Here is a 16698-nt window from a genome sequence, read left to right as displayed (position 1 = left end):
GCAAAGATAAATATAAATTTAGATAGCTTGGGTAGATGTTAATTTGTGGTTCAAGAAAGTTCAATATAGGCTTTAAATGCAAACTTAAATGTCTTTGTTTAATGAAATCTTGCTCTGTGGACAGCATTTCCCATGAAAATGATTCTATAAGGTAGGTATTACTCCACTTAGAAAAAGAAAGCTGAAGGGCTAGGAATGTGGCTTAGGGGTAGAGTGCTTGCCTAGCATGCATGAAGCCCTGTGTTTGATTCCTCAGCTCTCCATAAACCGAAAAGGCCGCAAGTGGTGCTGTGGCTCAAGTGGCAGAGTGCTAGCCTTGAGCAAAAAATAAGCCAGGGACAGTGCTCAGGCTCTGAGGCCAAAAAAAAAAAAAGAAAGTCTAAAACTAAATACAAGGTTTTGAACATACATTAATGCCAGAAGTACCCAACTCTGTCATTTAATAAGTAAACTTCAGCTTGCTTTTTCTTTTTTTTTTTTTTTTTTTCCAGTTCTGGGGCTTGGACTCAGGGCCTGAGCACTGTCCCTGGCTTCCTTTTGCTCAAGGCTAGCACTCTACCACTTGAGCCACAGCGCCACTTCTGGCCGTTTTCTATATATGTGGTGCTGGGGAATCGAACCCAGGGCTTCATGTATGTGAGGCAAGCACTCTTGCCACTAGGCCATATTCCCAGCCCTAGTTTTAGACTTTCTCTACATGTTTTAAATGATACCTTAACATGAACAGTTATGTTCTCTAGCTTTTTTCTTTTTTACAGAGTATCAACTCAGGACCTTTGGTGTTTTCCTTAAACCAATACCTTCAACCCTTTTTGCCTTTTCATGTAGAGCATCAAGTTTTTACAGGAGGTCTGCCTCAGACTATGATCCTACTGCTTATGTTTCCCAGTAGCAGGTAACATTTTTTTTTTTTTTTTTGCCAGTCCTGGGCCTTGGACTCAGGGCCTGAGCATAACTATCCCTGGTTTCTTTTTGCTCAAGGCTAGCACTCTGCCACTTGAGCCACAGCGCCACTTCTGGCCATTTTCTATATATGTAGTGCTGGGGAATTGAACCCAGGGCTTCATGTATATAAGGCAGGCGCTCTTGCCACTAAGCCACAAGGTTGTGTGCACCATTACCTTGTTTTGTTTTTGTTTTTTTTTTTTGTTGTTGTTGTTGTTTTTGTCTTTTATAGTTTTGTGATTTTTTTTTTCTGGAACCGGGGACCGAACCCAGGGCCTCGTACTAGCCAAGCGTGCGCTGTTCCGCTGAGCCAGATCCCCAGCCCCAGCAGGTAACATTTTGCTTGCTGGGCCTCAAATTTTAGTTTTTCCCATCTCCACCTCCCAAATAGCTGGAGTTATAGGTGTGCACTAGCAACACTCTCAGTTCTAGTTTTGTATTGTTTTTGTTGGTCTTGGGGCTTGAACTTAGGGCCTGGGCACTGTCCCTGAGCTTTTTCTTTTAAGCCTAGCACTCTGCCACTTTGAGCCATAGCACTACTGGTTTTCTGCTGGTTAATTGGAGATGTGTCAGGCTCTCCTACCCCTGCCGGACTTGAACTGCGATCCTCAGATCTCAGCCTCCTGAGTCACTAGAATTACAGGCATGAGCCACCAGTGCCCGGCTAGTTCTAGTATTTTTAAAGAGTCTTACTTAATAGACTATTATCCCAGGTTTTACAGAAAAAAAAACTTTATTTGTCACATATGTAGACTTTTTTTTTTTGTCAGAACTCTGCCTGGGCACTGTCCCTGAGCTCTTTCAGCCCAAGGCTAGCACTCTTGAGCCACAGCACCACCTTTGGTTTTCTGGTGGTTAATGGTGATAAGACTCAGGGTCTTGCTTGCCACATGGGGCTGGCTTTCAACTGCAATCCTCAGATCTCAGCCTCCTAAGTAGCTAGGATTACAGACATGAGCCACTGGTGCCGGCCATGTGTAGATTTTTGATAAGCCATTGATATGTATCCTGCTTTCGACTATGTTTTTGTTGTGGGGGGAGGCTTCTTTAGGTTTGTTTGCGGGGGGGGGGGATTGTTTTTTGGTTGTACTGGTGTTTGAACTCAGGGCCTTCCACTTTTTAGGCAGGTGCTGTACTGTATATGTGGTGCTGAAGAATCAAACCCAGGGCTTCATGCATGCTGGGCAAGCACTCTACCACTAGGCCACATTCCCAGTCCGTAGGTGCTGTACTGTTGAACCATGTCTCAAGCTTTCTTTTTCAACACTGAATGTTTTTAAAATAGGGACTCACTTCCTGCCCACGCACAAATCTGGACTGAAAACTACAAATCTCCCACAATAGCTGGGGTGGTGAGTATTTGCTACTCGCATTGGACTGGAATCTCCAGACTTTTCTCCCCAAACTGATCTGGAACTACAGCCCCCTGATCTCAGCCTCCTACACACCTGGGATTATAGGTATGAGCTCCTTGTGCCTGGTTGGTGGTTTTGTTTTTTAAACCAGTCCTGGGGCTTGAGCTCAGGGCCTGTGCACTGTTCCTGTCTTCTTCTTGCTCAAGGCTAGCACTCTACCACTTGAGCCATAGTGCCACCTCTGGCTTTTATTTTATTTATTTATTTTTTTTACTGTGTATGTGGTGCTGAGGAATCGAACCCAGGTCTTCATGCATGCTAGGCAAGCACTCTTCCACTAAGCCACGTTCCCAGCCCCGGGTTGTTTTTGGGTTTTTTTTTTCTTTTTTTGTACTCTGAAGTCAGAATTATATTTTCTTGCTTTGTGAAGCAGTGAAGTGGAAATTTTTGCATCTTAAAATTTTCTTCATTTCTTGCATATTATCAATTTCATCATGAACATTTTTATATTCTATATTCAGCACTATTAAAAAGAAATTGCTTATTTATGACACATGAAAATAAGGCTATTTAAATGGTTTCATGGAGAGAGATGCAAGACCATTGTGAAAGTTTCTTCATAGTAGGAAAGAAGACGTAGCTCTGGTGGCACATGCCTATAATCCTAGCAGATGGAAGGATGAGATCTCAGGATCATGGTTTGAAGCAGTCTGGGGAAGGTTAAGTCCACGAGACTTCAATTAACCAGCAAAAAGCCAGATGTAGGGCTAGAAATGTGGGTTGGTGGTAGAGTGCTTGCCTAGCATGCAGGAAGCCCTGGATTTGATTCCTCAGCACCACATAAACAGGAAAAGCCAGAAGTGGTGCTGTGGCTCAAGTGGTAGAGTACTAGCCTTGAACATAAGAAGCTCAGGGACAGTGTCTAGGCCCTGAGGTCAAGCCCCAGGACTGGCCAAAAATAAGCCAGAAGTAAAGTAGCTAAAGTGGAAGGTGTTCTTGAGTGTAAAAAGGCCAAGTTCAAGCCCCAATACTAACACAGAAAAAAAGAGGTGGGGGAGGGAATTGTTCTCAACTCTGACTCCACTCCACAGTAAGTGATTTAGCCAGGTGCCCGTGGCTCATGCCTATAATCTTAGCTACTTGGGAGATTTAAGATCTGGGGATCAAGTTTCAAAGCTAGCTCAAGTAGAAATCCCTGTGAGACTCTTATCTCTAACCACTCAAAAACCAGAAGTGGTACTATATAACTCAAGTGGTAGAGTGCTAGCCTTGAGCACAAAGAAGCTCAGAGACAGCAGCCTAGACCCTGAGTTCAAGCCCCACAACTGACCTTCCCCCCCAAAAAAAAGTGGAGATTTATAATAAAAGACCAAGGTAGGAAAAATTAGTGGGAGATTACTAAGAGATTATCAAGGATAGTTTCTAGCTGAGCTTATTTTTGTCTGAAGGCTAGACAGGTTGGTAAGATTCCAACGTTGGAGATTTTTGCTAAATGGATTTAGCAGGATTCTCCTTTAAATTGTGGTAGAAAGGGGCAGAGAGGTAAATGGCTCATAGTTTGTAATCCTAGCTACTTGGAAAACTGAGAATGGAAAGCTTGTGGCTCAAAGATAGTTCAGGCAAGAAACGGGACGGGGGAGTGACTCAAGTGGTAGGATGCCAGCCTAGTAAGCTGGATGGCCCTCAGTTCAAGCCCCAGTACTACCAAAAAATAAAAAGTAAATATCAAGCCATCTTCACAGGGAAAGTCTGTGTGACATTGTTGGAGGCCCTTTGTGCTGAGCACCACATTAATGTCATTAACTTTGAAGATGAGAAGCCAGTGGAAATGGGTACCAGGGGCCAGATCAGGAGGCTGAGATCTGAGGATTGCGATTCAAGGCCATCCCAAGCAGAGAGGTCCATGAGACTCTGATCTCTACTTAGCCAATCAGCTGGAAGTGGAGTTGTGACTCAAGTGATAGAGGGCCAGCCTTGAGTAAAACTAAGGGACAGTGTCCTAGCCCTTAGTTCAAGCCCTAGTACCAGCACACACATACACACTAGTGGAATGAATAGGCCTCTGCAGACTGGTAGAGAACAGCCTTGAGAAGTGGTTGATTGCTATGGTAAAGAATCTCAGCCAGGACTGGGAATATGGCCTATGGGTAGAGTGCTTGCCTCATATACATGAAGCCCTGGGTTGGATTCCTCAGCACCACAAACATAGAAAAAGCCAGAAGTGGCGCTGTGGCTCAAGTGATAGAGTCCTAGCCCTGAGCAAATTGAAGCCAGGGACAGTGCTCAGGCCTTGACAAATACATATATATATGTATGTGTATATATATATATATATCAGCCAAACCAGACACTGGTGGCTCATGCCTGTACTCCTAGCTACTCAGGAGGCTGAGATCTGAGGATTGTGCCAGCCCAGGTGGGAAAATTCTTGAGACTATTAACGCCAACTAACAACCAGAAGTGGAGCTGTGGCTCAAAGTGGTAGAGCACTACCCTTGAGCAAAAAAATAAAAAGCTCAAGCTGGGCAAGGGAGGCTCATGCCTGTAATCCTAGCTACTCAGGAGGTGAGAGCTAAGAATCTAGGTTTGAAGCCAACCCAAGCAGAAAGGTCCCTGTGAGACTTTCTATCTCCAATTAACCATTCAAAAACTGGAAGTTGCACTGTGGCTCCTGGTAGAGCATTAGCCTTGAGCGCAAAGAGGCCCAGGGACAGTACCCAGGCTCTGAGTTAAAGACCCATGACTGACTTCCCCCTTCCAAAAAATAAAAATAAAAATCTCAGCCAACACTACATCAAATGTAAAACATAAAGCATTTAACAAAAGCAGAAACTCCCAGTTTGGGTGACTTTTTTTTTTCTTTTCAGTACCAGAGACTGAACTCGGTATTGCTGAGTTAAGTATCTCCCTCTTGAGCCTTGTCACCAGCTCTTGACTTTTTGGTAGTTAACTGGAGATAAGAGTCTTGGATTTGTCTAGCTGGGCTGGCTTCAAACCTTGATCCTCAGTTCTGAATAGTTAGCATTATAGTGGTGAGTGGTCTTGTAGTTACTAGCATTTGCCCATTTAAAAAATATTTTTTAAAGAAAAAAAGGAGTCTGGAATATAACATTTGCCTTTCTGCAAGGTTTGGTTTCAATCTCCAACATTAAGAAACAGAGGGAGAAATGCAAAAGGAGACAGGAAGGGAAAAGACAAGCATAATTATCCACTAAGGTTTGAGTAAGAAATGAAGTTATAGTGGAAGCAAAGGACAGTGGAGTAGCATTAAGTTTGAGATTTTGTATTGTTTCTTTTGCGACAAGTCTCACCATGTTGTCCAGACTGGCTTGGAACAAACTCAGATTTAAGCTACCCTCTGCCTTAGCCTCTCAAGTCACTAGGACAAACACACACTATGATAACCCAGCAGAGTTAAGGCTAAACACCCAGTATATTTTTTTAAAACACTCAACTAGTAAGGGGGAAAATATGTGTATATATATATATATATATATATATATATATATATATATATTCCTTTAGTAATTGTGCAATCTTGAACAATTTTAAGTGAATTGCAATTCTTTTGTTATCAATATAATACAAGATCAAAATCTATCCTTAGCTCCCAATGGACTTTTGTGAGGCTCTAATATAGTCAGTAGACTCTAGGTTTCCACTTGGACATGCTTCCAAGGAGGCCACCACTAAGGATGCCCGGACATTGATTAAAATGTTCATAGCATCATTTGAGTAAAAGCAAAAACTGAGAAGACATAAGCTGGATAAATAGTGGGAAAATCTTGCAACAAATATGATCCAGCAGGGAAAAACAAATGAACTACAGCAGTAGATATCAACTTGATTAAATCACAGACAATGTTAAGCAAAGATGTTGCTGGGAAGCGCATACGATATAATGGGTTGCCATTTGTGCAAAATCTGAAATGATCCCAAGCTATGGTGGAGATGGTGTTACAATTCTATAACCATAATCATATAGAAAAGTCATTTGTTTTCCAGTCTTGGGGCTTGAACTCAGGGCCTGAGCACTATCCCTGGCTTCTGTTTTGCTCAAGGCTAGCACTCTACCACTTGAGCCACAGCACCACTTCTGGCTTTTTCTATATATGTGGTGCTGAGGAATTGAACCCAAGGCTTCATGCATGCGAGACAAGCACTCTACCACTAGGCCATATTCCCAGCCCCTTTTAAATCATTTTATAAAATATCTCATTTATTGTCATATGTACCAAGAACCAGTGATAGTATAGTTAAGTGTAACACCTATAATAGCAAGCATTCTTTTTCTTATTCCCAACCTTAAAGAGAATTCTCAAATTTGACATTTACTTTTAACCCAGTGCTATGTGAAGGAAGCCACTAATATTGCAATATGTTGCCTTTGGTAATCTCATTTTCCATGCTCAACACTCAACTCCACTTCAACTACCTTTCAGTACCATTGATAGAATCATGTGACAATACCTCCTTTCTTTGCTAGATCTCAATGGTTTTCCAATCATGACCCAGTGCTGAAATGTATCTGGCTATGAAGAAAAGCACGTGAGACCTGGGAGCAAGGTATAAATGGTACACTGGCTGTTTAGCAAGTGTGGGGCCCTGAGTTCAAACCCCAGTATTGCCAAAAATAAATATATAAGAAATAACTTAAAATCATGTTAAACCCTCTGCAGCTGGAAAGTAATTGCAGTAGCCTGGTTACAAACCTGTCCCTCAGCCAGGTGCTGGTGGCCTGTAATTGGAGCTACTCAGGAAGTGGAGACCTGAGGCCATCCCAGGCAAGAAAGTCCAAGAGACTCTTACCTCTAACTACCAAAACAACCCCACAAAAAAACAAAACAACAACAACAACAAAAATGAAATTGGAGCTGTGGCTCAAGTGGTAGAGCAGTTGTCTTGAGCAAAAAAGCTCAGGGTTAGTGCCCACGCCCTGAATTCAAGCCCCACCACTGACAAAAAAGGAGGGGGCTGAGAATATGGCTTAGTAGTAAAGTGCTTGCCTAGCATGCATGAAGCCCTGGATTCCATTCCTCAGTACCACATAAACAGAAAACACTGGGAGTGGCACTGTGGCTCAAGTGGTAGAACGCTAGCCTTGAGCAAAAGGAGCTGAGGGACAGTGCCTAGGACCGAGTTGCAGCCCCAGGACTGGCAAAAAAAAAAATAAATCATAAAGTAAGCTGGGCATTGGTGGCTCACACCTGTAATTCTAGTTACTAAGGAGGCTGACATCTGAGGATCCCAGTCCAAAGACAGGGCAGGAAAGTCCATGAGACTCATCTCCAATTAGCCACCAGAAAACTGGAAGTGGCTTTGTGGCTCCAAGTGGTAGAGTTCTAACCTTGAGCAAAAGGAGCTCAGGAACAGTGCCCAGGCCCTGAGTTCAAGGCCAAGGGCTGGAGGGGGAAGGAGGAAGGGAGGGAGGGAGGGAGGGAGGAAGGAAGGAAGGAAGGAAGGAAGGAAGGAAGGAAGGAAGGAAGGAAGGAAGGAAGGAAGGAAGGAAGGAAGGAAGGAAGGAGGGAGGGAAAGGAAGGAAGGAAGGAAGGAAGGAAGGAAGGAAAGTGAGGGAGGAAGGGAGGGAGGAAGGAAAGGGAGGAAGGAAGGGAGGGAGGAAGGGAGGAAGGAAGGAAGGAAGGAAGGAAGGAAGGAAGGAAGGAAGGAAGGAAAGGGAAGAAGGAAGGAATGAAAGGGAGGAAGGAAGGAAAGAAGGAAGGAAAAGAAGAGAGAGAGAGAATTATAAAGTTGAAAGTAGGGCTGGGAATATGGCCTAGTGGTAAGAGTGCTTGCCTCATATACATGAAGTCCTGGGTTCGATTCCTCAGCACCACATATATACAAAAGGCCAGAAGTGGCGCTGTGGCTCAAGTGGCAGAGTGCTAGCCTTGAGCAAAAGGAATCCAGGGACAGTGCTCAGGCCCTGAGTCCAAGCCCCAGGACTGGTTAAAAATAAATAAAGTCGAAAGTAGAACAAATAAAAACTGCATATTGCAACTACAGGTTGCCTATAAGTAGGGGAAAAGATAAGTAAGGATTTTGCTGCCATCAGAAGCCTCTATATGCAAGGTAAGAAAGCACATATATATATATTACTGCTCTCCATGCGACAGAGAATGGTAGAGAATTTGAAGGAAGCACAGACAATCTCCAGAGAAAGAAAAAAGTGAGAGCACATCTTAGGCTTGGCGAGGGAAACGTGCTTGAAAATGTATAAGATCAGCCTTGTAGAAGCATTGTTTCTGGGTCAGTAGCAGTTACAAAAAGTGCCGACACTAGCACTGGTGGTTCATATCTGTAATTCAAACTACTTGGGAAGCTGAGAACAGGAGGATCACAGTTTGAGGCCAGCTCAAGCAGGAAAGTTCTTCAAACCTCTTCTCAACCCATAACTGGGTGTGTTGATGTGCCACTGTCAGCTACATTGAGAAGCCTAAAATAGGTTCAGGCACTCACCTGGGCAAAAAAGAGATCCTATCTTTAAAATAGTCAGCATAAGGCTGGAGATGTGGCTCAAAGGGTAGGTTGCTTACTGAGCAAGCACACATCCCAGTACCACCAAAAGGAAGCACTGAAAGGAAAAGTGGGAAATTTAAGCTTTCAGAAGCAATGGGGGAAAGCCATATAACATGTTATTTTCTGGGGCTGGGGATACGGCCTAGTGGCAAGAGTGCTTGCCTCGTATACATGAGGCCCTGGGTTCAATTCCCCAGCACCATGTATACAGAAAACGGCCAGAAGCGGTGCTGTGGCTCAAGTGGCAGAGTGCTAGCCTTGAGCAAAAAGAAGCCAGGGACAGTGCTCAGGCCCTGAGTCCAAGCCCCAGGACTAGCAAAAAAAAAAAAAAATGTTATTTTCCCTTGGTTCTTTGTTTTGTTTTGAATACTATTGCTCTTGTGTATGTGTGTATGCACACGTGCATGCGTATGAGCGTACTATATTGGAACTTGAACTGGGGCCTGGACACTGTCCCTTGGCTTTTTTGCTCAAGGCTAATGCTTTACCACTTGAGCCACAGTCCACTTCTGGCTTTTTGGTGATTAATTGGAGATAAGAGTTTTATAGACTTCCCTGCCAGGACTGGTTTTGAACCTTGATCTTCAGATCTCAGCCTCCTGAGTAGTCAGGATTACAGACCTGAGACACTGGCTGCTGGCATTTATTGCCTTCTTTCTTGGTCAGATGTCAAGTTCTGAATGCGAAGCATGGTGACTCAGAGTTGGCCATCAGTGTGTGGTTGGCCATACATTTAACACACTAGTCTCAGGCCTCATCAGTCTTCCAAAATTCTGTGTTGGGTGGACTGTCACAAAGTCTATATGGAAGGGAAAGATGATAGAAAACTGTCACATGACCTCTGTTTATGCACTAGCTTCATTGTTCCATGAAACTTGACCTACAAAATTCAAGTTCCAAAGTAAAGTGATGAATTTCAAGATGGCAATGGCATAGCATGAGTTCCTTTTGAGCAAGAGTCCAATCTATGTCAAGAGACATGGGTCCCATGCTTGTAAAACCAAGCCAGGGAATTGAGATCACCATTTATCTAACCAGCACACTCAAGTTTTCTTTCTTTTCTCCCATCTTCTGCTATCACAATGTTTGAAAAAAATCTGAGCTAGGTGCTGATGGCTCATGCCTGTAATTCTATAGGTACTCAAGAGGCTGAGATCCAAGGACTGTGGGTCTGAGAGCTGTCTTTTAGCTTTACTGACTCAAGTCAAAGGCTCTACCACGAACTACACTTCGACTTTCATATTTTGGGTAGATAATTGCAGATAGGAATTTCACAGACTTTCCTGTCTGGGCTGGCTTCAAACTGTGATCCTCTGATCTCAGCCTCCTGAGTAGATAGGATTACACCCTCATCCACCAGTACTTGGCAACTTTTTTCTGTATTGCCTTTTTTTTTTTTTTTTTTGTGCCAGTCCTGGGGCTTGAACTTGGGGCCTGAGCACTGTCCCTGAGCTTCTTTTTTGTTTTTTTTGGCCAGTCCTAGGTGGTGAACTCAGGGCCTGAGCACTGTCCCTGGCTTCTTTTTGCTCAAGGCTAGCACTCTACCACTTGAGCCACAGCGCCACTTCTGGCCGTTTTCCATATATGTGGTGCTGGGGAATCGAACCCAGGGCCTCATGTATATGAGGCAAGCACTCTTGCCACTAGGCCATATTCCCAGCCCCTGAGCTTCTTCTTTTATTTATTTATTTTTTTTTTGCCAGTCCTGGGGCTTGGACTCAGGGCCTGAGCACTGTCCCTGGCTTCTTTGTGCTCAAGGCTAGCACTCTGCCACTTGAGCCACAGCACCACTTCTGGCCATTTTCTGTATATGTGGTGCTGGGGAATTGAACCCAGGGCCTCATGTATATGAGGCAAGCACTCTTGCCACTAGGCCATATCCCCAGCCCCTAAAAAAAAAAAAAAAAAAAAAAAAAAAAAAATTATTGTCAAAGTGATGTACAGAGGGGTTACAGTTTCATACATAAGGCAGTGTGTGCATTTCTTTTCTTTTTCTTTTTTTTTTTTTTTACGAGTGGTTTTGATATTATATTATTTAGGAAACAATGACAAGAGACAAAGTCTGTACATGCCTTCTTTTCTTTTTTTGCCAGTCCTGGGGCACTCAGGGCCTGAGCACTGGCCCTGGCTTCTTTTTGCTCAAAGCTAGCATACGACCATTTGAGCCACAGCGCCACTATCAGTTTTTTCTGTTTATGTGATGCTGAGAAATCAAACCCAGGGCTTCATGAATACTAGGCAAGCACTCTATCACTAAGCCACGTTCCCAGCTCTGTATTGATTTAAAAAATTTTTTAATTGTGAAGTATGACAGAAACACAAAAGTTTATAAAATTTTTGTACATTTCAAAAATAGTTATAAAGTATATTCTTGTATACCCATTACCTGGCCAAAAAAATGAAGCTGAAAAACTTCTTGAGACTAGAGTTGGACCCATTTCATTCTTAGGCATCTGTGATAGTTCTAGTCTGAGGCGCAATGAGGAGCATGTCTACTATGAATATTCTTACATGTCAATCTGACTCTTAAGGTTCTGCATTTTCTATTCATTTTTGTTTATGTGATACTGAGGAATCGAACCCAGGGCCTCAGAATGCTAGGCAAGCACTCTGCCCACTAAGCCACATTCCCAGCCCCAATTCTCCATTTCTAACAATATAAATCTTCTAGTGGAACTGCTAGGACATGGAGTATGCATATATGAAATTTTATTAAATTATATCAAATTCTTCTAAAGTGGCTGTACCTGTTTATACTCCCACAGTGTACTGAAATAGCTGTTATTTATTTATTGATTTGCAGCAGGTCTTTATATACAATTATGGAAATTATCCCTTTGTAATAAAAGCAGCAATTTTTTTCTGGTTTTACTATGCGTTTAAAGAGACAGCTTCCCTAAACGAATGAATTTCAAGTGAAAAAACAGGTGTTCTGGATATTCTCTCTCTCTCTCTCTCTCTCTCTCTCTCTCTCTCTCTCTCTCTCTCTCTCTGTTTTGTTTTTATGTATTTTGAGATCCTGCCTCACTATGTAGCTTAGGCTGGACTCCTTCTGCTTCAGTCTGAACCCAGTGCTGAGATTATAGACATGTGCCACCATGCTTCAATGTGTTAATTTTCTTATTCTTCTTGATTTGTTATTACCTTTATTATTAATATATATCATCATTCCAGAAATTTTTATGGAACAGGCTCTACAAGATGCCAAACACAATAATGATATTTAACAATTAAGCCTTTAGTCTATGTCAGGCACTTTTGCCCTCTCCCCCTCCTTCTTAATTATTATTTTTTTATGGTGCTGGGAATGAACCCAAGGGCCTTACTCTTGCTAAGCAAGTTCTCTATCAACTACATCCCTAACCTTTCAGCTATTTTCAGATTTGTTATATGTATTAACTAATTTAATCTCCACAACATCCCAAAGAGGTTAGTACTTTTTTTTTTGTAGTATTAGAGTTTGAACTCAGGTTTTTTTGTTTGTTTGTTTTGTTTTGATTTTTGGCCAGCCCTGGGGCTTGAACTCAGGGCCTGAGCACTGTCCCTGGCTCTTTTTGCTCAAGGCTAGCATCTGATGAGCCACAGCGACACTTCTGGCCTTTTCTATATATGTGGTGCTGAGGAATCCAGGGTCTTAAATTGTTAGGCAAGCAGTCTACTACTGGTAGCGTGCCTCCAACCCTTTTTTTTTTGGCCAGTCCTGGGCCTTGAACTCAGGCCCTGAGCACTGTCCCTGGCTTCCTTTTGCTCAAGGCTAGCACTCTGCCACTTGAGCCACAGCGCCACTTCTGGCCATTTTCTGTATATGTGGTGCTGGGGAATCGAACCCAGGGCCTCATGTATACGAGGCAAGCTCTCTTGCCACTAAGCCATATCCTCAGCCCTCCAACCCTTTTTTATTTGCTTATTTTTCAGACAAGGGACCAAGCTTTTGCCTGGGCTGTTCTTAAACCTTTGCCTCCTGTGTAGCTAGGATTCTGGGATTATAGGCACATCCTCAGACACTCAGCTTATTCTTTGTGGTAGGTTAGTTACACTAACATTTTACCTGAGCTGGTCCTAAAAGCAGGAATAATAGACATACCACAATACACATCGTTTTCACCTCATTCCACACGAAATAGAAAATTGAATTGGAGGTACTTTCTAGGGTTGATTTAAACAATTAATCATCTTAGAAAAATATTATTTTTCTTTTTTTGATGGTACTAAGTTTTCAAGCTGTGTGTGTGTGTGTGTGTGTGTGTGTGTTTCGCACGCGTGCCTATCCTAGGGCTTGAATTCAGGGCCTGAGCACTGTCCCTGAGCGTTTTTTCTCCAGGTTAGGTTCTACCACTTCAGCCACAGCTCCACTTCTGGATTTTAGTTAATTGGAGATAAGAATCTTACAAACTTTCCTGCCTGGGCTATCTCTGAAGCTCTAGCCTCAGATCTGTCTCCTGAGTAGCTAGGATTACAGGTATGAGCCATTGACACAAGGCTCAAGCTATTTTGTGTGCTTGAGAAAGGGTCTTGTTAGATAGCTCCTGCTGGCCTCAAACTTGAGGACTTCCCATTCAGCCTCCTGAACGTTGGGACTACAACTGTGTATGTCACCATGGCTGACTCAAGATGTTTCTTTGTATAATATTTTTCCTCCTTAGGAATTAATGATACCCCATCTTTGCCTACTTTTCTCCGTGGTACCAGCCAATCTACCATGTATGTCAAAGTTTTCTCTAGCTTCCACATGCTAGAGCTAGGCAAGTTCTCTGTCACTGAGCTACACCCCCAGCTATTTCTCCTTCTTTCTTCGAGGAAACACAAGATGTGTATATTTTTCTTTCAATCCTTGCTTATCCCTTGTTCTTTGTCAGAGATGTCAGGCACACACAAACAGGACTTGGAACCAAGAAATGAAAGCAGGAGAAGAGAAAGAGTGAACAAGGAAGAAGGGCCAGGGAGCATATGTGGTGGGTAGGAAAGGAGATGTCTTTAGGAGAAGGTTTCTTAGTCTATTATCTATAGATTAGGAAATCCATGGACTTAAAATTTAAAAAGATGTGGAATTTTTTAAAAAGTATTTTATTGTAAAATATGGATAACATAAAAATGAGCAAATTCACATTGTCCCACTGTCTTTTTTTTGAAAAAAACCTATTTTTATTGTAGCACAAGAGAATTATTATTATTTTATTGGCTATACTGGAGGCTTAAACTCAGGGCTATCATTCTCACTAGGAAGATGCTTTACCATTTAGCCACAGCTCCAGACTTTTTTAGACTTCTGAAATAGGTCTCTCACTATGAGACATGTCTGGAACTCAAATTCACAGTCTTCCTGCCTCAATGTCCTGAGCTGGTAGTACAGGCACATACCTCCATACACCACCTTGAAAACCTTATAAATACTTTAAAAGTTTTAATTGTTATTATAAAGGTGATGAGAGCTCACAGCTACATAAGTCAGGTAAAGAGTACTTTTTTTTTTTTTTGGACAATGTCATCCCTTCCTTCATGCTTTCCAGTTTTTCCTGCTGTCCCCACCCAAAGTTGTATAGTTCATTTTCGACATAGTGTCTAGTGAGTACCACTTGCTGCATTTGTTCTTCCTTCAACTCTTATGATTCCTATGGGTTTGTTATGAATTTAAAAGCATTCTAAGGATCTATATGTCTCTTCACACTGTCTGTCATGTGAAAAAATTAAGACTTCTGATTTATAGGTATTTCAGCTTTCATTCTTATTGTCTCATGATTACCAGGAACTATAGAAGATCCCTTAAGAAATCTTCAAGACCTGTGAGATTTTTATAATTTTATCATTCTGTTTTTCCAGAGCACCTTGTTTAACTTTCATGCAGCTTCAATATTCTGGTGTGTTTTTTTTAATTTTCTTAATTTTTTACACTTTTTTGCACTTCTTTGGTGGCGTCTATCCTTTAGCATGCCATAGACCACTATTATAAGGTGGGGACTCCACCCCACAGTCCAGATTATTGATCCTGTCCCAAATTCTAGAACTCCAGCTGTTTTGGGGATACCATTGCTTGCTTCACCCCAGCTATCTGGGACTGATCAAATGACAAAATGAACATGCCTCCTTAAATCTTCGTGTTGTCCTAATTTTCTTGGATAAGTATTCTATGGTTTTTTTGTGACCTTCTTTAAAAATTTTAAATCAATATTTTCGAATGGCAATCTTAATGGATGGTACAAAAATCAAAAGCTATAAAGGATATGCGGTGAGATAAAGTCTTCCTCCTGTCCCCCTCTCTCCCCTTCTCCTCCTGGGCCCCACTCCCTGTCCCTTCAGACCCCCTTCCTGGAGGTAACCACTGTTAGCACCTCTGAGGGGTCCTTTCTATCCACTATATCTAAATTTCTTCTTGTTCTGTGAGATGTGTACCCTTTCTAGGCCCTCACATGTCTGGTTGACTTTATGTATAAATATTGGTATGTGTGTATTTGAAATGCATATATAAAATCTCTCCCGATGGCCTTTCCGGCCTTGAGTTTTTCATCACGTCGCTTCCTGGATGAAGAACCTGGAGGGGTGAGGGGTAGAGGGGTAGGGGGTGATGGAGAAGAGGACCTGAGGGACCTGGTTAGGGGGTTCGGAGTAGTCCACTGGTGTGACGCACTGCCAGATTTCTACTGCTATTCCGCCCACCTCGGGCCCTCTACGAGATCTGTCGTCCCAAAGCCTCTGGTTTCCAAGGGCCGAGACAGAGACAGAGACGGAGAGAGAGATACAGAGACAGAGACACCGAGGCACCAGCATCCCTCTCCCCTTTTGTCCCGCCCCGCCGCTCTGACTGGCATCAATTCTCAGCCAATAGCGCTCAGAATATGCCCTGGAGGGACCAATGAGAGACAGAGGAGGGTGGAAGAGTCCCCGCCCCCACTTCTAGGCTTGGTTGAGCCGTGCAGGTAGGTCTGGGGCTGGGGGAGCCGCCGTTGGCACTGGTGCCCGGGGGTGGGGGTGGGCGCACGAGTGGGTCGGGGGTGATGGTGGGGAACAGGAGCCGGCCCAGCCTGGGGGAGTCGGAGGGGGCGACGCGGCCGGGAGGCGGGGAGCCTAGGGGCCCAGGGAGCGAGCGCCGCGGAGGGCCCTGGAAGCCACTGGGCTGGGGGAGCGGGGACGCGCGCGTGTGGCTTGGGGACCCCCGCCCCTCGCCCACCCGCAGGCCTGGGCTCGGGGCTGCGGGCCGAGTGGCCGGGGGCTCCTGGCCACCTTGGTGGGGGGCGGGCCGGGGTGGAGGTTGGTCGGGGGTGGGGGGGGGGAGGGACGCCGAGGGCCCGGGGCGCCAGGCCGAACCGAGGTGGGACGGACGGACGCTGAGGGGAAGGGAAGCCGCATCCCGTGGGCCACCCCCTCCTGAGGAGAGCCGGGCCGCGGCCGCGGGCGTCCTGAGGGGACCCTCCCCCCCTCCCCCCTCCCAGCGAGGAGGATGGGGCCGGAGGAGTCGCCCCGCCGCGGGAGGCTGGAGGGCGGGTGGGTTTGGGGCTAGGGTCCGAGGCCTGGGGGGAGGGGTTGGTACTCGGGTTCCCTCTGCCCTTTCTCTCCCCCTGTCTTCGGAGGTGGGGATCCCCGCGCGCGACGTGGGGTGTGTGTGTATGTGTGGAAGACGGGGTGTGGGGTGGGGGGTTCAACCCACCTGAGGCTTGGGGTCAAGAGTCAACTCCTCCCTCCCCCCACCCCCCCAAGTCTGATGAGCGGTGTGGAAAGTGATGCCAAGTCTCCGTAGCCGGAGCGACAAACGCGCCGCGCGCGAGCAAATCCACTCCGGAGGATTTTGCTGCTTGACTTTACACACGCACACAGCAACAACAGCGACGGCGGCGGGGATACCTTTTTATTTATTTATTTTTGTTATAATTATTTTCCTTTTTGGAAATTT

At 44.4% G+C, this 16698-nt stretch overlaps 1 protein-coding gene across 1 annotated transcript in view; it reads left to right on the top strand.

The window, feature by feature from the left end:
• The first annotated feature begins 15700 nt into the window (after nucleotides 1-15700).
• Nucleotides 15701-16698, top strand: part of Kansl1 (KAT8 regulatory NSL complex subunit 1) — a 133507-nt gene continuing 132509 nt past the window's right edge. Inside the window, exon 1 of the mRNA XM_048367264.1 lies at nucleotides 15701-15727. The gene's annotated coding sequence lies outside the window, so the exon portion shown is untranslated. The remainder of the gene's footprint in view (nucleotides 15728-16698) is intronic.

The sequence above is a fragment of the Perognathus longimembris genome, chromosome 17 (assembly GCF_023159225.1).
Source record: "Perognathus longimembris pacificus isolate PPM17 chromosome 17, ASM2315922v1, whole genome shotgun sequence".
In the NCBI taxonomy this organism is placed as follows: Eukaryota; Metazoa; Chordata; class Mammalia; order Rodentia; family Heteromyidae; genus Perognathus; species Perognathus longimembris.
This window is presented reverse-complemented; position numbering and strand designations above follow the sequence as displayed.